Source organism: Capricornis sumatraensis, chromosome 1 (genome assembly GCF_032405125.1).
Source record: "Capricornis sumatraensis isolate serow.1 chromosome 1, serow.2, whole genome shotgun sequence".
NCBI classification, from domain to species: domain Eukaryota; kingdom Metazoa; phylum Chordata; class Mammalia; order Artiodactyla; family Bovidae; genus Capricornis; species Capricornis sumatraensis.
Window position 1 is genome coordinate 138,108,900 of NC_091069.1, and position 26,279 is coordinate 138,135,178.

Consider the following 26,279-nt stretch of genomic DNA (forward strand, 5'->3'; position numbering starts at 1 on the left):
TTTCTGTATGTATTTAAATGAAAATTAATAGACAGTTCTTGCAAAAAAGACAAAGGAGTAAGGAAGGATGAGAGAGAGGGAGAAAGAAAAGAATAAAAGAAAAAAGGAGGCAAAAGAGATCAGGCCTTAATTTCATCAAATAATTGATGACCCATGAAAGAACAATACATTCAAAGATTCAGGATGTTTACTTTTCCCCAATATTAGTGGTATATTTTATAAATATATAATTATTAAGAAAATAAGCATTTGTATTTTTGCTATAGCAGATCTTCATGAAGAAAAGTTTTTATTTTCCCAACTTTTTTTCACTTAAAAGCTTTTATTCATTCAAGAAAACAAGTATTTGGTTGTGAACAGCTTAATCTTTAATTATTTGGTCTATAATCAGATATTTATAGATGAAATGTCTCAGGATTTTTTTATACACCCATCTACTTAGCATACATAGTCCCACTACTAGCCCAACTAACAATATTCATAGTAAAAAACATGTTACCAATGCTATCACAGCCATCTCACAAGAAATTCATAGTATTACTTTAGGGTAATTAATTAGTATTTGTCTCAAGACAGGAGATAATATTACTTTCTTTTCTAATGCTAGTAAAGTTCTTTGGGAAGGGATAAGAAATACACTGCAACTTAAAATAAAGCGCAACTTCACTTACATTTTGAGAAATAAGTATTCTACATGCCATTGATATATAAATGATATCACAAATTGCAAAGGAATAGTTTCATCTATCAACTTAGGCTACAATACTCATGCATTTTAAACACCACTGTAGAGGTTGCTGTGAAGTTTTGACTTTGAGTAAAGCAGATCACCCTTCATAATGTAGATGGATCTCATTCAGTCAGCCAAAAAGAATGGGGTGCTTTGAAAAAGAGGCAATTCCACCTCCAGACTGCCTCAGACTTGAGCTGAAACATCTACCCTTCCAGTGATCTCCACTCTGCACCCTTACCCCTGACAATTTTGCATTTGCCAGTCTCTATATTCCTGTGAGCCAGTTCCTTAAAATGTCTTTTTATGTATACATACACACATCATATTGATTCTGTTTCTCTGAAGAACTCCAATACATAAATACTCTTGCATATTATGTGCAATAAATGCATCTGGTCAAAGGTCAGTCAATTCAAAATAAAATAATCACAGGATTAGATAAGCATTGCAAATGATAAATTCAAAAATATTCCCATGATTATTCTTCATATCAGTTATGTATTTTATGGCTTAAATATTTTGAGATACTCTTCTATATTAAACTGTTGTATAGTATTTATTCTGTTTCATGTGACACAACATCCATAAGCTTTGCTAATTAAGAATATACAGAAAACAATGAATATTTAGCTATAGATATTCAACAAAATAAACAACAATGCATGGGTTTCTTTGAGGTATAAGAATATCAACAGATACATTTACAACTTCATAACTGATTAAAAACTATAAAAAATTTTCTCTGTATTTCAAAATATATTATGGTTAGTTATGTATGATGAATTGCAAAACTTATTCAGTATTAACTATCAGTAAGTGAAATGTATTTGTAGTTATTAAATATGAAAAAATTTAAAATATGTTTCATACCAGTTACCCAGTCAATCATAATATTGTAGAAAGATGTATCTCTCTTACTACTTAAGGCATAAAAATTATTGATATTAAAAAATAAACGAAGAACAATTTTTAAAAATTGTCTTCTTTACTACTACTACAGCAATTTAACATGACTTACAATATATAAATATATAACCAAATATGTTGGAAGAAAAACTAATTTTTTCAGAAGACATTCTTGAAAGAGCCTAATGAGTAAGATAATTAAAAAGTACTTGTAAACTAAAAGTGTTATAACATGAATGGTGATTAACATAATAAAGTCATTTTTGCTTTTTAATAAAATTTCTACCATTTTGAGATATAATTCATGTAAAAGAAATTTGAAGATACATTCTTCCAGGACCAGTAGAATTTCCTCTCTAATTTCCGTGTCGTAAGTCTTCCCTTTACTTTCACTCTAAGAAAGTTAAGATAGTTGTTCATGTATTAAACCTTACATAAATACTTACATAAATACATAAACAACTGATTGAACATTTTCAACTACCTTATTTCATCATTGCCTCTAGCAAAGACTGCTAGGAACATAACTTGTATCATAATAAGGAAAGACACACACATACAGCACAGGAGCAATTGTTGGGCACACGAGCAAGAAGGTATTAGAAACACCTCATTATAGGTTTTAGACTTGTGTCTGCGATTTCAGGGACAGTTTAAGTGGTGGGGCCTTGCTCTTGGATTGGATTGGTTTTACCATTACTAAGTGGAGGTGATTTTTGTGATTGTGTATCCTTTTATTTAAGAAGATGGAAGACTAGTGTGAGGGTAAAACCATAGCATGTAAAGAGGCAGTTGCCATTCTTTTTAGTCAGGATAGGGAAATATTTGTTCATTTTTATGGTTTGGACAATGTTTATTGTCTGTGTTCAGACCTGAGTGCAAAGTGGTCTTGTTTTTATTTTGAACAATTTCTGTCAGAATGACTTCATTGTTGTTGATATTCTATGGAATTGTTCATGATCAACAGAAGAACAAGACCTAGTTGTCAGGTTCCAGATGGTAAAGATTGCTTTTACATTTCTTACTACTCTGCATAAAATTTCTCTTAAAACATTTTATGTATTTTTCTCCTTTGTCAGTCTCCTTATTTATTTTCTGCTTTTAATCTTACTCTTCTCATCTAGTATTTATAGTGATTAAAAAAAAAAAACACAGAACACTGTGCTGTGATCATTTCTCTGGTTATAACCCTGTAATGGCAGAAAGTGAGGAGGAACTAAAGAGCCTCTTGATGAGGGTGAAAGAGGAGAGTGAACAAGTCAGTTTAAGGCTCAATATTTAAACAACAACAGCAAACCCTAAGAACATGGCATCCAGTCCCAACACTTCATGGAAAACAGAAGTGGAAAAAGTGGAAGCAGTGACAAATTTCTCTAAAATAACTGCAGATGATGTCTGCAGCCAAGAAATTAGAAGACAATTGCTTTTTGGAAAGAAAGCTGTGACAAATTTAGACAGTGTATTAAAAATCAAAGACATCACTTTGCTGCCAAAGGTCCATATAGTCAAAGCTATGGTCTTTCCAGTATTCATGTACAGGTGTGAGAGTTGGACCATATAGAAGGCTGAGTGCTGAAAAATTGATGCTTTTGAACTGTGGTATTGCAGACTCTTGAAAGTCCCTTGGATAGCAAGGAGACAAACCAGTTAATCATAAAGGAAATTAACTCTGAATATTCACTGCAAGGACTGATACTGAAGCTGAAACTCCAATATTTTGGCTACCTGATGTGAAGAGCTGACTCCCTGGAAAAGACCCTGATTCTGTGAAAGACTGAAGACAGAAGGAGAAGTGGGCAACAGAGGATGAGATGGTTGAGTGGCGTCACTGATTCAATGGACATGAACTTGGGCAAACTCTGGGAGACAGTGAGGGAAAAGAAGGCCTGGATACAACATTTCATAGCATGGTTCTGCCTTCAGAGAAAAGGCTCATCTCATTAACAAGGATTAGAAGAGTCCTCAGTATCTTAGTTCAGTCTGTTTATACACAGATTTGGAAGAAGGAAAGCTGGAAATGCTCCTTGTCATTAGCCTGACTGAACCAACACTCTTGTATGGAAAGCAGGCATTTACTCATTTTATGAAAAGAATGAAACAAATATAGTCTCTTTCCAAACAGACTGTTACTCCTAAAACTGTCCAGCCTATGAGATCTCCAGTATAAATAAGGAGGACCTATGAATACATACATGCAGGCATACACACATACACACTATTACCTCATGCTCCAACTGTAATTATTTTATTTCTGCTAATGTGGGATTCTTTCTTCTGCCTCATTGAATTAGCTCATGATTACTTTGGATCGAATACTTCACTGCTGTTACCTTGTTTTATTGTTTCACCTCTTCTCCATGCTCTGTAGATATTCTGATTCATCATTCATAGCTCCGTTTAGAAATCACTCTCTTCTATTTGTAGAAGGAAGAATTACCATTACAAGTCTCTCTCCCTAATAAATTTGGAAGCTTATTGAGAGTCCATAACATTAGTTCCTTTGCATTTTCAGTATCCAGAACAGTATTTGATCTGTAATAGGTGTACTTAATAAAGTTAGCTTAATATTAGTGAGAAGTTAGAATTTTTTAGTGTGAAATTATTTTCACATTTTTTCTAACCTATGGTTAACACATTTCAAAGGAGGGATATACAATAATTTTACTTTTAATTTCCTGACATTATCTGTTAAGTATAATACTGAAACAGAGTATTTTATAACTGACTATTATTCTGCTTTTGCTTTCATCAATCATCATTAATCTTTTATATTTTTCTGAGTTAATGATAATCAAGGATCATGGCTCTTTTATTTTGTTCACATCATTTTCCTCTCTTTTTGAAACATAAATATGTAAACCTATACTATAATAAAGGGACATTTAGAAGGAAAAACGTCAGAAATTTCTCCTTTCAGAAGTGTTGTCTGAATATAAAGAAGATGTATATATATATATATTTTTTTTTTCTCTTTTTTTGGTCACTGGAAACATTATCCAAAATTTGAAACATAAATAAAACAATATCTTTGTCATACTTACTTTCTTTCTAGTTTTTATTTTTGATGAGAATATTATTTTTTCTAACTACATTCAGCAATAGCTAATATAAAATTAGCCTGCTTTCCACACACACACAAAATCAATCAACACAAAGAGATTGATCTTTCTAGTAAAAGTAGAGACAACAGTATAATTTCTACCCTTTAGTTTTGCTTTGTTAAAATCACAATTATTACAAGGAGAGTGATAGTGAATTTCAAAAACTATTTAAGCTTTCAGAAAATTATAGTGGAAAAAAGCCAAGTTTCCTGTTCTTAACAATAGCAACACAGACTTTGCTATTGTCCCTCAACAAAGAATGGACTTAAACAGAAATGAAAGAAATATAGTCATTGCCTGTTAAGTAAATTTAACACACAGTATATATGTGGAATAAAGGTTGTCAAGCAAAATCAGAGTACATATATACTTCAATATTTTATTTATGTCCACTCACATATGTATGTGTGGACAATCTTGTGGGACTGTATCATAAACCTATGGAATCAGGTGCTTATTTCAAAGAGACAGTGTCACAATTGATTTGAATTCCTAGATACCTTGCTGGTTTCCAGAAATTGTTTTCTGAAGTGGGAAGCCCCTTCTCCTAACACACCCATGTTGGTTTAGGATCCAGGAACCCAAGTTAGGGTTTGAAAACAACATGCTTTTCACCTGAAAAGAATCAAAGTATATGTAAGAGAAATCTCCTAATGCCAAATATTTATGTTGTCCTAGACATCAGTATATATAATTTACAGTAGGAAGAAGAACATTAGTTAATCCAGAAAGGTGTGAGGTGGACATTGACTAAGATGCTTTCTACTGTTTCAATGCATGTAAGGAAAAGTAGTTAAATTACTTAGAAAAGAAAAAAAAAGTAAAAGTTGCACAGTCATGTCTGACTGTTTGTGACCTCATGGCCTGTAGCCTGCCAGGATCCTCTGTTCATGGAATTCTCCAGGCAAGAATATTGGAGTGGGTAGCCATTCCCTTCTCCAGGGGATCTTCCATACCCAGGGACTGAACCCAGGTCTCCAGCATTGCAGGCAGATTCTTTACCATCTGAGCCACCAGGCTATTCTCAAATCTCTTCAAACCTTTTGCACATTCTATGAATAAGAAAGATGTATTAGAATATACAAATTAATAATTCTTACTATATATTGCTTTAAGCAGATATTCTAAGGATTTCCATATAATTTCTTCATGTGAAACAATATATAACACTTTTAAATGTGTGCTGAACTGAATATTTTACAGAGTTAATATAAAAAAATCCCAGCTCATTAAAGAATATAAGAGTTTCTTTTATCTATGTCACAAAAAGTTCTGGCATCTATCAAAAGAAATTCTAAAGTTTAAAACATGATGGCTATTAAAATAATGCTTTAGTATTAAGTTGATCAACAAAGACATTGGCTGACACTAATGTTCAAGCAATAGATCATTCTTGAATTGATCTATGTACAACTTTGTGTTTTGTCTTTTATATGCACCCTATACTTTTTACTGTAATTCAGTAAATGGCAGGAGCATGTCTCATTCATCATTGTATACTCATTGAAAAGACTACAGTCAGACATATAGTAGGCATTTGATATACATTTGTTGAATAGCTGGAATAGTCAACCAGTTAACACATATCAAAGACTCTAGAAATTCCTTTTGAAGTGTAAAAGTTTGCAAGTTTGGAAAAGAGAGATTGTGATCTGTTTCCTTTGACTTTGTTACCTTACTTACCTTCTTGCTTCAGATCATTTTTAGCACATTGCTTGTTACACTTATCTCAGTTTCTTCTGCAAAATGAAGTATTGAGCTAGGTGATATTTACAAACATTTATGTCGCCAACATTCCATAGCACAAAATTTATAGCATCATTCTTTCAACATTAAATACTTGGATATATGTAATTTACTGGAGTTCATTTGTTTATTAGTTTTTATCTTAGTTTTGGTTTCCTTTTGAGAGAGTCTTAGAACATGGGATCCTCTCTGCTCTGTTGGTTTCTCCCTGTCCTACTGTAGAATGAAGAATTCAGCAAGAACCTTAAAAGCTAAAAGAACTGGATGTGCAATGTGGAATCTCAATATCCTAGGAAAAAAAGAGGAGTTCTTAACAGAAGAATCAATAAGGAACAAAAAAGTGTAAAAAATTGTGAATACAGTCCCAGGCAGAGGAATCAAAGTGGTTCACACAAAGAAACAGCACTGACCACATTAATCAACTGGGAAAGGTTCAGAGAAAAGACTTCGTGATTCTCATAATAAAGGTAGAAGAAGTTCAAAAAAGGTTTTAAGAAAATACTCTGAGGTTGGGTGATCTCCCAGAGGGCATAAGACAGCCAAATGTGAAAATGTTCATAAAACAAAGAGAAAAAAGAAAAGAGACTGAAAGATCTCTCAACTGCATATTGACTCAACTTACTACCTTGGAAGTTTCCTTGGAAAACTTTAAACATGTTTAAATAGTTAAATAGAGGGAAAGTGCCATTTTATTGTGCTAAGTCCTAAGGCTGGTGAGGGTGGGGACTTGGGGAAACTATTGAGGCTGAGAAAGGCTCTAAAAGTTATAATAAGATATACTTCATAATTAGGGCTACATAGTAATACTCTATAGGATTGAAAGGCAAACCACTCTTGAAATTCCAAAATGCTAAGAAGGTCACTATAAATTAATAAACATCTTACTTCTTTCCCAGGCTTAATAATGGTTTAAAATAAATGGACCCTAAAAGAAAAGGAAAACTAAACTAGCAAGCACGACTGAAATATCTAAATTGCACGATCCATTTATTTAAAAAAAAAAAAATCCAGACTGGGAACCACTAGGGAATCTATAAACACAGATTTATTTTAACGTAGGTGGATAAAGATAGACTTTATTTTGGGGGGGTTCCAAAATCACTGCAGATGGTGACTGTAGCCATGAAATTAAAAGATGCTTAATCCTTGGAAGAAGAGCTATGACCAACCTAGACAATATATTAAAAAACAGAGACATTACTTTGTCAACAAAGGTCCATCTAGTCAAAGCCATAGTTTTTCCAGTAGTCATGTATGGATGTGATGCTTGAACCATAAAGGAAGCTGAGCGCTGAAGAATTTATGCTTTTGAACTGTGGTGTTGGAGAAGACTCTTGAGAGTGCCTTGGACAGCCAGGAGATCCAGCCAGTAATCCTAAAGGAAATCAGTCATGAATATTCATTGGAAGGACTGATGTTGAAGCTGAAACTCCAATATTTTGGCCACCTGACATGAAGAACTGACTCATTGGAAAAGACCCTAATGCTGGGAAAGATTGAAGGCAGGAGGAGAAGGGGACAACAGAGGATGAGAAGGTTGGATGGCATCATGAACTCTATGGACATGAGTTTGAGTAAGCACTGGGAGTTGGTGATGGACAAGGAAGCCTGGCATACTCAGTCCATGGGTCTGAAACAGTTGGACATGACTAAACAACTGAACTGAACTGAAAGACAGACATGCAGAGATAAGAGAAGATTAATAAAATCCAATGTTGTCTGCTCTACTTTAAAAAGTATACAATAATGCATCCCTTTGCTAAATCTACAGACTTCCCATTGAAATGTTGAAAGGCTTCACTGGTGGCACAGTGTGAAGAATCCACCTGCCAGTGCAGGAGACATGGATTCAATCCCTAATCCAGGAAGATCCCACATGCCATGGAGCAACTGAGCCCATGTGCCAAAACCTTGAGTCTGTCTCTAGAGGCCAGGAGCCTCAACTACTGAGACTGTGCCTACCACAACTACTGAAACCCATGCACCCTAGAGGCCATGCCCCTACTCTGCAACAGAAGAAGCCATCACAATGAGAAGCCTGCAACTTGGGTAAGCCCCACTCACAACAACTAGAGAAAAGCACACACAGCAATGAAGACCCAGTGCCATCAATAATAAACACATAAAAAAAGTTGAAAAAGATTTACACGGCATCAAAAAGGATGTGTGTGTGTGTGTGAGAGAGAGAGAGAGAGAGAGAGAGAGAGAAAGAGAGGGGGAAAAGTAATGTAGGAGATTTCCTATAAATAAAAATCTATACTTCAAAAGGGATACTAATAGTATAAAATTTAAAAAGTGTTCCTATACTCTCCCAAACTGATCTTACAAGCATAATTCAATATTTTAAGTGTGGCCAATTTAAATTTACAGCTTATCTAGTCCATAAGTAATGTTTTGTCATGAATATTCAACAAAAAATTAAAGTAATATGTTTTACAGTAAGTTCAGTTCAGTTCAGTTCAGTTCAGTCACTCAGTCATGTCTGACTCTTTGCAACCCCATGAATCTCAGCACACCAGGCCTCCCTGTCCATCACCAACTCCCGGAGTTCACCCAAACCCATGTCCATTGAGTCGGTGATGCCATCCAACCATCTCATCCTCTGTCGTCCCCTTCTCCTGCCCTCAATCTTTCCCAGCATCAGGGCCTTTTCAAATGAATCAGCTCTTCACATCAGGTGGCCAAAGTATTGGAGTTTCAGCTTCAACATCAGTCCTTCCAATGAACACCCAGGACTGATCTTGTTTAGGATGGACTGGTTGGATCTTCTTGCAGTTCAAGGAACTCTCAAGAGTCTTCTCCAACACCACAGTTCAAAAGCATCAATGCTTTGGTGCTCAGCTTTCTTTATAGTACAACTCTCACATCCATGCATGACCACTGGAAAAACCATAGCCTTGACTAGACGGACCTTTTCTGGCAAAGTAACATCTCTGCTTTTTAATATGCTGTCTAGGATGGTCATAAATTTCCTTCCAAGGAGTAAGCGTCTTCTAATTTCATAGCTGCAATGAACATCTGCAGTGATTTTGGAGCCCAGAAAAAATAAAGTCAGCCACTGTTTCCACTGTTCCACTATCTATTTGCCATGAAGTGATGGGACTGGATGCCATGATCTTAGTTTTGTGAATGTTGAGCTTTAAGCCAACTTTTACACTGTCCTCTTTCACTTTCATCAAGAGACTCTTTAGTTCTTCTTCAGTTTCTGCCATTAGGGTGGTGTCATCTGCATATCTGAGGTTATTGATATTTCTCCTGGCAATCTTGATAACAGCTTGTAATTCTTCCAGCCCAGCATTTCTTATGATGTACTCTTCATATAAGTTAAATAAACAGGCTGACAATATACAGCTTTGACGTACTCCTTTTCCTATTTGGAACCACTCTGTTTTCAGTAAGAGTTACTCTTTATTTTGCAGTGGAATAGAGTTTAGAGTATTAAGTCCTATAAACCTTAAAAACTGCTATTTTCCACAATGAAATAAAGATAAATATTAAGTTGCATAGATTCCACATTTAATCCTGCAAATGTTATACAAAGTAAAAATGACTGAATCTTGATACATGACTCTAATTATAAACAGTTTGAACACCCTTTAGATTTGAAAAAGGGAAAATTATACACATTCATTTACATTATATAAAGGGTGGCTAACAGAATTAACTCACTGAGGTACAGTTAAGTTGTCTTCAGAGAAAATGGTGATAAGAATTATAAAATAAATTATAAATTGACCTATGACTTTTACTCCACCTGAAAAGTTAGCTATGAGGTTTCATGAAGATGCCAAGAACTCTCAAACTACAATTCATTTTAATTGAGAGAAATGATGCAGTATAATGCATTTTTAGAAGGAAGCGATAAAAAATAAACAAATGATATTCCAATTGAATTTGGACTTATTGTTTTATTTTTTTAAAGATGATTATAGGAGTCTACAGCCATATACTTGGTAGATATATATTTTTAAGTTGAGACATGCTGAGTAGCTGAAGAACTAAAATAAGGTTTTATTCTTGAACCTTATATCTTTTCTTGAACCAAATCATCACAATTCCTACAGAGTGATTTTTAATATAGCTAAGTAATGAACATTCCTTTTATTGTTGTTCATTAAATAATTTTCAGGTGTCATTTTTTAAAGACCAATTTATTTTGCATAATTCTTTTACCAATAGCTACATGATAACCAGGGCTTCCCAGGGGGCACTAATAGTAAAGAATTTGCCTGCCTGCCAGTGCAGGAGACACAAATGACTTGGGTTGGATCCTTGGGTTGGAAAGATCCCCTGGAGTAGGAAATGGCACCCCATTCCAGTATTTCTTGCCTGGAAAATTCCATAGGCAGTCGGATGAGCTAAAGTCCACAGGCTGCAAAGAGTCAGACTTGACTGAATGACTATACACATATGATAAAAACAAGGCACAGTTTCCTGCCATATTTAATATCTAGCTGAACAAAATAAACAAATAAATGTTGCCTAAATCATTTTATTTAAGGAATTATTGGTTGAATTTTTTGTTCCAAATAATATACAACATATGTAATAACCAAATATAGAAGAAATACTGATAATTCTTTATTGCTTTTTAGATTGCAATGAAGTTAGGTTACCTCATTTAATGATTCCAGGGAACCTCCTCAGAGTGCATGCCAGCTATGTTCTCACTAAATTAACTGCCTATCTCTAACCGGTATTGAATATATTTTGTATAAGTAATATTTTGCCACTACTTCCCATAATTCAATAAATAGTATCTCTATAAGAGTTTTTTTTTTAATTTCCATGTTAAATTGCTACTCATCTGTACATTTTTCAGCTTCAAAAAGATCACTATATTTGCCTATCAAATAAACATATACATAAATGCTTGATTATTCATAAAACAGCTAAAATCTTTTAACCTAGACAATAATGCAAGAACAATTTTACTAGAGATCTAAGTTTTTGCAGTTTCTCCTTTGGGATTATGTCTGTTAAAATACTGAAAGGGAAATAAGGGGTTGAGGGGAAGTAAATCACAGTTAAATAGGAAAATATCTTGTGGTGACTACATTGAGACAGTGTTTAGGCTTTTGCATTTACATAGTACATACGCTTTTTTCTCTCCTCCCCCTCCTTTCCTCCCTCTGTTTGCTCTCCTTTTCCCTTCTATCCTTTCCCTTACCCTTTTCTCCACCTCATCTGTCATACTCTCTCTCTCTCCAATCCATCCATCCATCCAACCATCCAACCATCCATCCATCAATCCATCCATTCATCCTCGTATGCATGTATGTATGTGTGCTGCTAAGTCACTTCAGTCGTGTCCGACTCTGTGCGACCCCATAGATGGCAGCCCACCAGGCTCCCCCGTCCTTGGGATTCTCCAGGCAAGAACACTGGATTGGGTTGTCATTTCCTTCTCCAATGCATGAGGGTGAAAAGAGAAAGTGAAGTTGCTCAGTCATGTCTGACTCTTAGCGACCCCATGGACTGCAGCCTACCAGGCTCCTCTGTCCATGGGATTTTCCAAGCAAGAGTACTGGAGTGGGTTGCCATTGTCTTTTCTGGTATGTATCTGTATATATATATATATATATATATATAAATTCACCATCTAACATATATCTGGAAATTATTATTTCAGTAGAACACAATTTAAAAGCTTGGTGAATAAAACTGATTTCCAATTTAAGCCACAAATTTGCTTCGATATGAGGCTTCACTTTGGAAGCTGTCAAAATTATGCATCAGTTAGTGTTTACTATTAGTTAGTAGTTTATTTTTAAGAAAGAAGTTTTCAATAAAATATATACATGCCTCAAACCATGGTCACACCTAAAAATTAACAATAATTCTAATATCAAAATAACCTGTCAGTGTTAGCTTTTCCCCAATTTTCTTTAGCCTTATAATTATTTTTATGATTTGTTTTGATTAGGAACCACAACAGGAAAAGCTGGTAACTACCTATTTATATTTCTTTCAAATTCTACTAATTTATAATTGTCCCTACCTTTATATTGATTACTTCACAATTTTTAAAAGAAACTGGGCATTTCAGCTTGTTTTATGATTTTGCTTAGTATCTCCATGCACTGTCATTGAAGATATTGCTATGTCACCTGTACATTCCTTAAACTGAATGTTAATTCTAGAATCTTAGTTTGATACTGTTTTGTCTGTCTATTTTGTTTTTTCCAAGAAGACTTCATAGGTGGTGTAGTCTTCCATTAGGAAACACATAAAGGATAATCATTATTTTTTCTATTCTATAAAGAATGATAAACTGTTACCCAATTCCATTATTTCATTATAGATTGCAAAATGTTGAGATTCTATCAGCCCGTCTTCACATTTTGCTGGAATACAACACAGAGCACTTTCCCCTTAAAATTCATTTGCTACTCTGAGGCAGAGTTTGTCCCTGGCAGACAGATTAAAAGTTTATTTCTCTTCATTTGACAATATTCAGAAAATGGAGTTGCTTTCCAGAATCATTCAAAGGTGACCTATGTGATATTAGTATACATTTTTGAGTAACACAATATTCTGGGTTCAAATTATTTAATATGTTTCAACATTTCACAATTATCATGCTTACTGATGCTCAAAATTATCCTATCTTTGGCCAATGGGAGCAAATTCAGGACAGCTTCTACATCTTCTTGATGTGACCTCTAAACTTTAAAAGTTTCCTGCTTTCCTGGTATGACAAAATACTTGTTATTCCTTGTCACAGAATTGTAATCAGTCATTTCTCCTCTTTTATATTAGTGAAAATGCCACGGAGACCATAATCTGTCAATAGTGATATTCATTGGTTTTGTATCTTTTCCTTTTCAAATGATAGCCATAAAGTATACATACACATGCATATTAATAAGAAATAAATTATGTGTTCATTTTTATATTCCCAGATCATATGTAGGAGTCTGCATTTTTACTTCTTTGATTTTATATTACTTTTTCTTAATCTTAAAAACGATTCATAATTACAGTCTCATAATTAATAATTGCTTTATCCTGCAGGCCATTTCAGAGTAAGAATACCAATAGTACAATCAGCAATTGAATAGTGCAATTTTAATTTTTTTCCTTGTGGTTCTTTTTCTCTTTAAGACATAGCCCATCAATCAGATGACTATATTGTAAAATCAATTAATATATTTGTTCTGCATGAACTATGCAAATGGCTTGATATAGATATATTTATTTGTTTTACCTTACTTTCATGTTTTCAGATTTGCTCTTTTAATATAACTTTGCTTTATAATTATAAAAACATGTCTATACATCCAAAGCTAATTGTACAAAACAGAGAATTATAACTTTACTTCATATGCTCTCTGCCCCATTCTCTCTATATATATGTATACATAGGCAACCATACTATTTTATTGGTTTATTTCATGTTTGTGTACATTTTAATATAAAATATATGCACACATTCATGTATGTATAATCCATTCTTCCTTATATAAATGGAAGCATACTATTCATAATATTGTCCAGCTTATTTTTTACTTAAGCATATATCCGAGAGTTAAGATCAACAGAATAGAAAATCTTAGAGCAAATATCCCTGGACTAAAAACTTAGTACTTTTATTATGAGAGTAAATGAAAACTGGTAGGTGGAAACTAAGAGAGTGAATGAAAACTGGCAAGTGAAAACTATGACCTCTAGCCTCTCCAGAGGTCTAGCTGATACCTTCTGCTTCAAAGCTCCCACCATAAATTATTGTCAGTATAGACTATCAGGTATGTCCCAAGGCACCCTGGCCAAGAGTCATTTTATCAAGGAGGATATTCCAAGGGATTAGAGATTATCTCCCAGAAAATGAGGGTAAAGACCAGAACTCTTTTTGAGTAAGGTTAATTAAGTAGACTAGTCTGCAGCTATATTATATCTTGATTGAGCCCTTTATGATCACAAAAATATGAAGGTACAGATAAAATACCTTTTTCAGATTTTTTTAAAAAGGGAATAGTACTATAACTAAATGATAAACACAAGAATATACCTAGTTGTATGTTCCATTTATCAAAATATGCTACTTCTCTAATTGGAACACTAAAATCCCTTTCAAATTATTGTCAATTGTCAAAAATTAATGTCAAATCTGACTTCAAAATATCCTGTTTGCTTTCCCTCACCTGAAACTGGAAATTATCTTTGATAAGGGTATACTCAAAATGATTATTATTATTTTTCCCCTTCTGTCATGGATGCAAGAAATTGCTAAGAAAGATAAAACCTAAAATACAGTAACAATTACATATGCTACAATTTCCTGTCTTAGGGAAGTAACTTTTTCCCTAATTATGAATGAAACTACTATTAACAAGAAATTCAGAAAAGTTATAAAGGACAAGTATAAACTCTGACTTTGTAGTCAAGACAAATTATAACAACGAAAAAGTAGAGAATGTATAGTATGGTGTAGCTAAGCTGTTTGGGCACAATTGCAGTACTTGACATAAATATCGTTCCCTGGTTTTATGAGTTAAAATTAAAAAGTGAATATACCTTTAAATAAGCTTACAATGCTGGACTAAACATGATAAATTCCATATATCAGTAAAGAAATATTTCTATTTGTATTATAGTACGAACATTCGTAAATCAAACACTTTGTTTTGGACACAATGCAGAATTTGGTAATGTGAAATTATCTTTCAATATTTGCAGTACAGTTATTAGGATATAGTAGCTGCTGGCATTCTGACTTCTAGCTTTAATAACTACTTGTACTGAAAATAAAATGCATCATTTTTGGACATTCATCTTCAATTTCATCTGCCAAGTAGAATGCTATCATGTACAAGATCAATAGAGTGATCGGACCAAACACACAAATCAGATTACACTCTCCCTCTTTCACCACTAAAATTTTAAATCTACAGCAGAACATAATGCATCATTCAAAGGTGTACAGTTTTTTGCACCATTTTCTATAACAATCAAGAGAATTTTTGGCTAAGCTAAGGAAATCCAGCTAATTGGATATTTTATTTAATGCTAGCTTCATTAAGGTCATATTTATATAGTAACAGTAATAAACTTCCCCATTTTCTATTAACAGATTCGTGGTAAATAGTGAACACTTTATTTTATATTGTCTATTTCAGGCATTTAACATACATTAAAAATACATTTATTTTGTAGAGGTGTCTCATAAAAAGTCTCAGAGGAACAAATATTGCCTAGAGGAACAAATATTAACAAGAGTTACCTTTGTGTACCCAAATTCTTTGGCTAATCTCATAAACTATAATTTTGATTATTAAGCCAGAAGTATATTTCTTATTAAAAAAAAAGTATTGAAAATTTATCTCAGAGGAAGGGAAACACTCTTTTTCAAGGATATTTTTATCTCCTGGTAAAAACTGGTTATAACATAGGTGTTGAATAAATATATTTTGAATAAAATTAATTTAGATACATATTATAGGACTTCACTAAAGATACCTATGACTGCTTCAGGCTTCTGGAAACGGTTAAATATTTCTCATGATAAATAATCTAAAACCCATCCAATAATAGAATAAAATATTTCATCATAAACTATTAGTTTCCCTTCCTTTTTTCACAACTCATTCTGCTCACAGTTATCAAGGGACAACTATCAGATATGTATGAGTTTCAATACTTTCTTAAGCTAACAGTAAATACAAATACGGGCCAAGGTAAAATTCAGACCACAACTGATGTTTCTACATGTGTTGCATAAATATGAGAAAATCACATAATTTTAAAACCATGAGAAGACATTTTATTTTAGTGAAAATAACAAGTTTTTCATCTCAGAGATTTTTACTCATTTTTTAGGTGGAAAGGACACAGATGTATTCATTTGTATAAACACAATCAGGCTGATTCAATAGTGGGGAAAATTCTTATTAGCAGCAAGTAATCAGTGAATAACACAGCAGGAGAAAATGTTTTATTTTCTAATTCTAATCTCTATTTATTTTCTAATATATTAATTTATTTGCATGATTATTTCCTACAAATATGACTATTTAATGTAGTTACATAGATGGAAGTATTTTTGTTTTAGAAAATGCCACACACCATACATTCATTTTTTAAAATATTTAAAAAGTAGACATCTTTGAAATGCATAACCAATAAGCTATCATTTTATTGTATAAATTGTATAATATTTCATAAAATTATATATACTTACATGATACTTTGATTTGATTCAGATTTTTAAAAATTCTCATTTAATTCAACACTGAATTACAGTATGGTATTCATGGTGAAATTAAATCTATCTCCATACCTTCACATATACAAAATCCCCTACATTATAGCTTTAAATAGTGTGCCTTTATCTGAAATCAACCCAAATTTGCTAGTGCTCATGCTTTTACAATCAGTTTGCCTAAATGAGTGACTACCAACAGCAACTACCCTACTGCACAGTCTCGAGTCTATCATTATTCACTCAGTATTCACTCCCTCACTTCCCACAAGCCACATATGGATTCTGTTTTTTAAATGACTCCTAATTTTTCTCCTACCACTTGCCACTAATTTGGTCATGCTATCATTAATTCTCTGAATTTCCACAAGTTACCATTGTTGCTTGACAAGCCACTGTTCTCTACACATTAGGCAAATTATATCATTCCTCCATTCTTTTTTTTAATTAATTTATTTTTTATTGAAAGATAATTGCTTTACAGAATTTTTCTGTTTTCTGTCAGACCTCAACATGAATCACATTCCCTCATTCTTTTTTTTTTTTTTGATGAAGAGTTTTATTTTTTTTTAAATGACATGTTTAATTTTTTTTTTTTAATTTTAAAATCTTTAATTCTTACATGTGTTCCCAAACATGAACCCTCCTCCCCTCCCTCCCCATAACATCTCAGTGGGTCATCCCCATGCACCAACCCCAAGCAAGCTGTACCCTGCGTCAGACATGTACTGGCGATTCAATTCTTACATGATAGTATACATGATAGAATGCCATTCTCCAAAATCATCCCACCCTCTCCCTCTCCCTCTGAGTCCAAAAGTCCATTATACACAGCTGTGTCTTTTTTCCTGTCTTGCATACAGGGTCGTCATTGCCATCTTTCTAAATTCCATATATATGTGTTAGTATACTGTATTGGTGTTTTTCTTTCTGGCTTACTTCACTCTGTATAATCGGCTCCAGTTTCATCCATCTCATCAGAACTGATTCAAATGAATTCTTTTTAACGGCTGAGTAATACTCCATTGTGTATATGTACCACTGCTTTCTTAAACATTCATCTGCTGATGGACATCTAGGTTGCTTCCATGTCCTGGCTATTATAAACAGTGCTGCAATGAACATTGGGGTACATGTGTCTCTTTCAATTCTGGTTTCCTCAGTGTGTATGCCCAGCAGTGGGATTGCTGGGTCATAAGGTAGTTCTATTTGCAATTTTTTAAGGAATCTCCACACTGTTCTCCATAGTGGCTGTACTAGTTTGCATTCCCACCAACAGTGTAGGAGGGTTCCCTTTTCTCCACACCCTCTCCAGCATTTATTGCTTGCAGATTTTTGGATCACAGCCATTCTGACTGGTGTGAAGTGGTACCTCATTGTGGTTTTGGTTTGCATTTCTCTAATAATGAGTGATGTTGAGCATCTTTTCATGTGTTTGTTAGCCATCCATATGTCTTCTTTGGAGAAATGTCTATTTAGTTCTTTGGCCCATTTTTTGATTGGGTCGTTTATTTTTCTGGAATTGAGCTGCATAAGTTGCTTGTATATTTTTGAGATTAGTTGTTTGTCAGTTGCTTCATTTGCTATTATTTTCTCCCATTCAGAAACCATTCAGCAATGTGATTCTTAGCAAATTACTATATTTTTCTTATTTGCTCCACTGACATCTTAATTCATCATGTAACTTGTCAAAAACATTGTCTTTACATATTTGTTTTCTCTGTGTTTAGGTATTTCAGGAAAACATCCCTTAAGATAGACTATCTTTTTAAGGTAGATAACTTTGAAGTATTTTGAATATTTTCATACACCTGAAAACTGGAAAATGTCTTTCATAAGGAGAACATATTACATACTCCTGTCGCTACATTTACTAGCTGAATAATCTTGGTCAAATTTCTTAAAAACTCCATTACTCAGTTTTCTTATCTGCTTAATGGAGATTACAATGTAATTTATCACAGAATTAATGTAAGTATTACATACAATAATATGTTAAAGCACACAAGACTGTGCCAAAAGCCTAGTAAGTACTATAAAAATTAGCCCTTATTTCTTAAGTGGTATATGAAAACTAAACAAAATAAAAAACTTAAAAAAAAAAAAAAAAACTCAGTGTTTAATACTGACAGTATTTCTTAAAGTTTATGCTAAATTATTATATGTCAAGAAATATATCCACAATATTTAAGTTAGCTAATTCATGAATAGAGAAAGCAATGGCACCCTACTCCAATACTCTTGCCTGAAAAATCCCATGAATGGAGGAGCCTGGCGCGCTGTAGTCCATGGGGTCGCTGAGAGTCGGGCATGACTCAGCGACTTCACTTTCCCTTTTCACTTTCATTCATTGGAGAAGGAAATGGCAACCCACTCCAGTATTCCTGCCTGGAGAATCCCAGGGACAGAGGAGCCTGGTAGGCTGCCATCTGTGGGGTCGCACAGAGTTGGACACGACTGAAGTGACTTAGCAGCAATTCATGAATAAACTCAAAATGATTGTTAAATGAATCAATAGATACTACTGTTCACCTAAAAGTGGAGGATATGATGAAATTCTGTATGCAGAATAGTTATCAAAAAGAGTTAAATATACAATCTATAATGATTACATGCTATAAATACACTATACTAAATAAAATAATCTTTAATTTTTCATCAATTTTATCATCTTACTTAGAAAATATACATAAAGTGTTGAGGTCCTTTAATTGACTGGAACTGGGTGGTCCGGAGTCAACAATAAGAAAGTGAAAGAGACAAAGGTAGAGAGAGAGAGAGAGAGAGAGAGAGAAAGAAAGAAAGAAAGGCATGGGGACCCAAGCTCTGGTGGAGCAAAGGAGAGACTTTTGGAATTGCGCCTGTTGGCAGAGGAGGAGCATTTGGAGTAGCCACGGTAGGATTAGTAGGAAAATTTTGAAATATTTTATGTGGTTTTAATTGGGCCTTTTGTAAAGTTTTATCATTTAATTTATATTCATGTAATAAGTGTTCTCTCTGTTGTTGAATATTGGGAGGGCTAGAATTTACCTTGAAATGGCAGAATTACAGTTTTAATGAGAGCCCTTAGGGGCCAGAAATCAACTGGAATATTTTTTTCCTTGCCTGGCGGCTCGTTCAACATTTTCTTTGACCCGGTGCCAAATTTCTAAATCAAAACTGCCTTTATCAGGGAACCAAGGATTACATTTAACCACTGTTTGAAAGTAAGCCTCTGTTCTTTGGCACAAAGCCAAAAGTCCCTGAGCTTTAAACAAATGGTGAAGTAAAGTAGAGAAATAATGGGGCTTTCCAGGCATTTGACCCATGTCTTAGTACTTACTGACCTCAATAGGTCCTGACTTCAATAGGCCCTGAATCACTCCATCTGAAATGCCACGTATGTCAAGTCCCTGTTCTGGGTGCCACTTGTTGCGGTGCTTTAATGGACCAGAACCTGGTGGTCTGGAGTCAATGATAAGAAAGTGAAAGAGAAAAAGAGAGAGAGAGAAAGAAAGAAAGACAGACAAACAGGGACCCAAGCTCTGATGGAGAAAGGGTGCTTTATTAGCAGAAATGCAGGCTTATATATCCTTAGTAAGATGATTACTCAGCTATTACACAGGATGAAATTTTATCAATAGCCACAATATGGATAGTCTAATACATACAATGTCCCTGATGCTGAAAAGAGTCATTGCATGTCTCATCCTATGACCTCAGTCCTGAGAACTGCATGCAGCTCTACTCGTTCTCGGAACAGGAACTGATAAGGAACAGAGAATCCTTGAGAAATAGAAAACAGCATGCAAGAATCCTCTTGTTAAATGTTCCTTGGCAAAAAGCAATATATTTCTATCATTATTATGATCGGTTGCATTGTTATCTTATAACCAAACTACAATGCTATTCTGTAACTAAAGGCATTACATTTCAAGATATAGAGATTTCTATCATCATTAAAATAATAATTGGTGCTGAATTATTTTTTATTCTTTATTTTATAAGGCATAACCCTATACTACTTTGGAATCAGATACAGACTGTGCATAACTAAGCCACATATATTAATGATATAATTTTAGTGATCCTTCTACAAATAAGACTACTGTGAAAAAAATTTTAATGCAGACAGAGCCAAAAATATATGGAATATAAAGTTATAAATAGTGGCATTCAAACATTTATTTTATTTTATTTTACCAGTCTTTTCTCAAAATACTGCCCTAAAGTGTCTTCTGTAAAATAATGCCACCTTTTATTATAATAAGGTGGACAAGGGGTAAATATTTTTAATGCGAGGCACTGTCTAGAATAGTCTGGGTCCCATAGCTAGCCAGAGAACAGCAGGAGGTATAGATTCATTTTAGTATTTATGAATATCTCATTTAGAGATTTATTTTCCTTTTTACAAGTGGAATTAATGAATAAGCTGTATTAGTTTCTTCAAGCCCCAATACTATACTGGCCACTTGCTGTCTACCTAAAGATATCATCTTGAAGAGCTCATTTTGGAATCCCTTCCTACTGCCAAAGCAAACCATGGGGTTCTCATTCCCAGTGTGTCATTGGGTAAAATAGGTTTACATTCTCAGTTGTGCAATTGCTAAGCTGTGTCCAGCTCTTTGTGACCCAATGGACTGCACCATGCCAGGTTTCCCTGTCCTTCAATATCTCTTGAAGTTTGCTCAAACTCATGCCCATTGAGTTGGTGATGCCATCCAACCATCTCATCTGCTCTCACTCCCTTCTTCTCCTGCCCTCTTTCTTTCCTAGCATCAGGATATTTCCAATGAGTCAGCTCTTTGCATTAGGTTATCAAAGGATTGGAGTTTCAGCTTCAGCATCAGTCCTTCCAATGAATCATCAGGGTTTATTTCCTTTAGGATTGACTGGTTTGTCTGCTTGCTCTCCAAAGGACTCTCAACAGTCTTCTCCAGCATAATTTAAAAGCATCAGTTCCTTGCTGCTCAATCTTTTTTATGGTCCAACTCTCACAACCATACATGACTACTGGAAAAAACCATAGTTTTTGACTGCATGGACCTCTGTCGGCAAAGTGATGTCTCTGCTTTTTAGTAGCTGTCTAGGTTTTTCAGAGAATTCCTTCCAAGGAGCAAGCATTTTTTAAATTTCATAGCTGCAGTCACCCTCCACAGTGATTTTGGAGTCCAAGAAAATAAAATCTGCCACTCTTTGCAGTTTTTCCCATCTACTCATCATGAAGTGATGGGACCAGATGCCATAATCTTAGTTTTTTGTATGTTGAGTTTTAAGGCAGCTTTTTCACTCTTTTCTTTCACCTTCATCAAGTGGCTCATTAGTTCCCCTTTGCTCCTGTCATGAGTGGAATTATCTGAATGTCTGAAGTTGTTGATATTTCTCCCAGCAATCTTGATTCTAGCATGTCATTCAGCCAGCTTGACATTTTACATGATGTGCTCTGCATATAAGGTAAATAAGCAGGGTGAAAATATATAGCCTTGACATACTCCCTTAATTTTGAACCAGTCCTTTCATTGTTCCATGTCCGGTTTTAACTGTTCTCAGTTAGGAATCATAATATACTTTCCATAGAAACCAGTCTTCCTAGGTGGCTCAGTGGTAAAAAGTCTGCCTGCAATGCAGGAGACACAGGAGGCTCTGGTTCAATCCCTGGGTAGGGAAGATTCCCCAGAGGCGGGCATGGAAACCCACTCCAGTATCATTGTCTGGAGAATCCCACGGATAGAGGAGCTTGATGGGCTACAGTCCATAGGGTCCCAAAGAGTCAGACACAATGGAAGCGACTGAGCACACACGCGTGCCTTAGAAACCAGCTTATAAGCTGTGGTTAATAATGGTGAAAACATGATGTTGTTAAAATTATTTTATTTTATTCTATCTATATATAATTTTAATATAGATTAAAACTTACATATATTATAAATATATTACATATATTTATATATATATACAATTAGTGGTTGATATATAGGTGATTAGTTGTTGAGATTAGCTCACAAATACTATTTATTATGATGTGAAAAAGAATAAAGAATAAATTTTAATATATTCAATTAAATAAATCATTATATATATGTAATAAAACATATTGTATATTTTAATATACATAAATTCAATATGGGGCTTCCCTGGTGGCTCAGAGGTTAAAGCATCTGCCTGGAATGCAGGAGACCCAGGTTCAATCCTTGGGTTGGGAAGATCCCCTGGAGAAGGAAATGGCAACCCGCTTCAGTACTCTTGCCTGGAGAATCCCATGGAGGGAGGAGCCTGGTAGACTACAGTCCATGGGGTTGCAAAAAGTAGGACACGACTGAGGGACATCACTTTCACTTTCTTTTCACTTTCAAATTCAATATATTATTGATTATATTTAACTAAATAAATGTAAATGTGTAAATGAAATTTAATATATTAAAATTTATTTTTTATTCTTTTTAACATCATGGTAAATAGTATTTGTGAACTAACCTCAACAACTAATCACCTTTATGGTGTGGTTTTTAAGAGGAATTAAAAAACATTCTGCATTTTAAAGCTCTAAAAAATGTTAAGTCAGGGAATACTTCTAAATTTACATCTAATAATTAGAAGCTTTTACCATAATATTGACCACAACACAGTAAACTATTTGTTAGCTTTAACTACACTGAATTTAGTGACAGAGAAAATTATTGAGCCTGAGTGTTTACAACTGCTTTAATTTCTGATTAGCCCCCTGTTGTTTTAAACACACAGAAGAGTGAAATATGTCAAATATTATTGTATGAGTATTAGCTAAAATATTAAAGCATGAAATATGAAACCCTGAAACATTTTAATCAAATTTTTTCTATGATGTATAGATTTAATTTACTGAAAATATTACTAAAATGTAACTAGTGAGGAGGATAAGTCAATCCATAAATGTTAAAGAATGAAGGGATATAGCATTTCACTTATTGGCAAATATACGTAAATTAAAAGACAAAGAAATTTCGCAAGAAAATGAACTTATTAAAAGATATTCACTTACGTTCCTTCCATCATCCAAGAAGCATGCTACAATTACTTTACTACAAGATTTCAGGTTTTGAAGTTTTATTAACTGTGAAAGAAATATATTGGGATTATTGACCACAGCTTGCTACAGTTATTTCCTCATCACCACATTCCTCATCAATCTAGAAATTGTCATTTTTTTCCATAGAGTAGATTGAAATTCATATTGCCTAAATGTCAGTGAGGAAGAAACTTAACTGTCTTTGGGATAGTGATCATGCACTTACACTCTTGTCCCTATCATTTTCAGAGATTTGATTAGGTTTTGTCATTTTTCTCCTGAAAATGTGTGCACACATGAAATAGCAATAGAAGACTAAAATGTAAGAGGTTTCTTTACATTTCAAAGATATGAAATCCTTGGTGTGCTGCAAACAGTGTCTTAAAATAAACTCGTTTTAATTTAGAGTTTTCTTGGATCAGTCTGATAGTTTCTACGTGAACATGAGTTAGCACCTATGTAGACAAAAGATGACTTCTTGTATTATGTGTAGTATACTCCTTGTATTACACATTTTCCCAAAAGAGCCTAAAAGTTACCTTACCACTTAACCAATATGTTATGTCTCTGAAACGTTTGTCCTAATTCTAGAATACTGAAGACTATTTTTATATTTTATCATTTGGTTTCCTTAGGTTAACTGATTTTTTTCCAAGTGAAATGCTAGCACTTTTGTATATTGTATATCCTGCATCTACTCTTTGAAAGTTATTAAAAGCATTTAGTATAATTTATTTAGTATAATATAGTATAATTTAAAATTATAAAAGTATTCACTAATATATCTTTCAGTTTTTTTATAATATATTTTTAAAATAATTTTGTAGATTTGTCTAATTGCCTAACTACTATAAAATTTCCTACAAGCCTGTACAATTCCACAGACAATTTTCTTAAAAATATATACCTATACATGTGTTTATATATATATATATATATATATATATATATATATACTTACACTTGTAAATGAAGACTTCATTTATTACATTGTTTAAGGAGGTAATCTATAATTTAACACATTTGCATGCACATGGAAAGTAGGAGGTGTTTTTTCATGATATTTAGTGTAAGAGTACAATGTGTTGTGTTAGTTTAGCATTTGCTGTGCTGCCACATGCCAATCCATGCTCTCCTCATCACTCTTCATTTGCACAAACATCAAACAGAAGGGCCATTGAGTAGGATACTTTCATTTGGAAAAAACAAACTTTCATGTGACTTTAACAGTATTTTAAGTTATTTGTATTGGATTAGCCAAAAAGTTCCTTCATTTTTAAAGTAAAAATAAAAGACAAATTTTTCATTTTCACCAAGAACATTACCAAACTATGTATTCACCATTTGTTCCACTACCTTCGGCCATTTTTCAGACAGTTCATAACTCCATCTTCCCTAAATGCTTTATCTTTTTGAACAAAATACTATTCCAGGTGCCTTTTATAGTATTCCAGGGAACTGACATTTTTTCCATTAAGAGAATTTTGTAAAGACCACAAAAAAAAAAAAAATAAAAAGGAAATCTGAAGCTGCAATATCTGGTAAATAGAGTGGATGAATCAGAACTTCCCAATTAAACTTTAACCTTTTGCCTGGTCATCAAAGAAACATGCCCTCTTGATTATCCTGATAGAAGAGAATGCATTTTCTGTAGATTAATTCTGGATTTTTTTTTTTGGGGGGGGGGTCATATGATGCTTTCAGTTGGTCTAATTGGAAGCAGTACTTGTTAGAATCAATTGCTTGGTTTTCCAGAATGTGTGGTTGGTGGTGGTTCATTTCACTTATCCCACCATCTCTTCCATTCCACATTATCATATAGTGTGTTGTATCTACTTTTCATCACCTCTCACAGTTTTAAAAATAGAACATTTCACTATATTTAAATAGAAAATCACATGTGGAAATATAGTCAATAAGATTCTTTTTGCTTATGTGGAACCCAAATATCAATGTGATAAACATAACCAAGCTGGTGTAAATGATTTTCAACATTTAATTTGGATATTTTGAGCATGTCAGCCATCTTCCATGTGGTAAAACATTGATTTTGTCAATTAATGTCTTGATTTGATCACTATCAAGTTGTCTACCAGATCATGGGGCATTGTTCAGTATGAAATCTCCAGCATGAAACTTCTGACATGTTTGCTCAGTCACAGCACCTTCTCCCTATATTGCACAAATTTTTTCTTCTTGTTTTTTTTTTTTTTTTTGCATTTCAGCTGCATTTTCACTTTTCTTGAAATAATAAAGCATAATATGCAAAGAATGTTGCTTTTCTATGTTGCTTAAATAGTAAAATAGCTACACAAAATTCACCATTTTTGATAATTATATTTTAGTGCATGCTGATATGGCAGCTGTCACAATACATTCTAACAAAATTGTTTCAAATAAAGACTAAGCACTCCTAGATACGTCTTACCCAAAACAAAACAAAATAAAAAGAAACCAAATGAACCTTTTGGCCAATCCAATAAAACCTACTCATATTTCTAGCTCTAGCTCATCTCCCACACTCTTGATGGAACATTCCCAGATATTGACAATCTTTATTCAGATTTC

At 33.7% G+C, this 26,279-nt stretch overlaps 1 non-coding gene across 1 annotated transcript; it reads left to right on the forward strand.

The window, feature by feature from the left end:
- The first annotated feature begins 22,797 nt into the window (after positions 1–22,797).
- On the forward strand, positions 22,798–22,869 carry TRNAS-GGA (transfer RNA serine (anticodon GGA)). The gene has a single exon. It is a non-coding gene; the product is annotated as a tRNA-Ser (tRNA).
- Positions 22,870–26,279: the final 3,410 nt, after the last annotated feature.